We start from the raw sequence: 785 nt of genomic DNA, 5'->3' as shown, positions 1-785 counted from the left end.
AAAATAGAAACTGCTGACCTTCTGCGGTTTATGGCTTTTTTTTTGGTGGTGTTATCATTTTGTTTTCCTGTTAGTCCCCGAGGCCTAGGACCCAGGATGGGCTGTGGGTCCAGAGCCTGCACCATCCCAGCCTAGGGTGATGGAAACTGAGGCAGAATTGCCACGACCTGAGTTAAAGCCCCGTGCATGGCAAAAAATAAATAAATTAAATAATAATATTACTGAAGCTCCCTGTCTTGGATTTTGTGCCATTTTGTTGTTTGCCAGGCAGGGATGCATCTTGTGATCTGGGTAACTCTGATGCACTGAGGGGGGTGGAGGAAAAGAAAGCTCTCCTCCCTTGAAGACAAGCAATTCAGACCTGTTCCCTAGGACTGAATTCAAGCCCCAGCCCTGGAGAACATAACATTTATAGACATGTTTTTTATATGATTTATACTTACATCCATATATTCAGTTTATATAGTGTTTGTTGGAATGATTCGTTATATTTTATTATGTATTTATTTACTTTCCATTTATTTATGGACTGACTGTGAGTGCACCTATAACATTTATTACATTCATTCAAATCTATTCCATAGCATGGAGCTTTGCAGAGATATTTTTACATCATACCTGACACCCAGCACTTGCACAGAAAAGGAAAACAGGTATCACACTTGGAATCTTTCTCCAGGAAGACATTTTTAGCAATGCTGGGGCCTGAACTGAGGCCCTAGGAGGCCCAGTTCATGAATGGGTGAGTGTCAGCATGGCAGCCTCTAGCACATTCAGATGCCAGG

The sequence above is a fragment of the Dipodomys spectabilis genome, unplaced genomic scaffold, assembly GCF_019054845.1.
Source record: "Dipodomys spectabilis isolate Male_0828 unplaced genomic scaffold, ASM1905484v1 ptg000464l, whole genome shotgun sequence".
Classification (NCBI taxonomy): Eukaryota; Metazoa; Chordata; class Mammalia; order Rodentia; family Heteromyidae; genus Dipodomys; species Dipodomys spectabilis.
The sequence above is the reverse complement of the archived record's forward strand: the minus strand, read 5'-3'. Positions refer to the sequence as shown.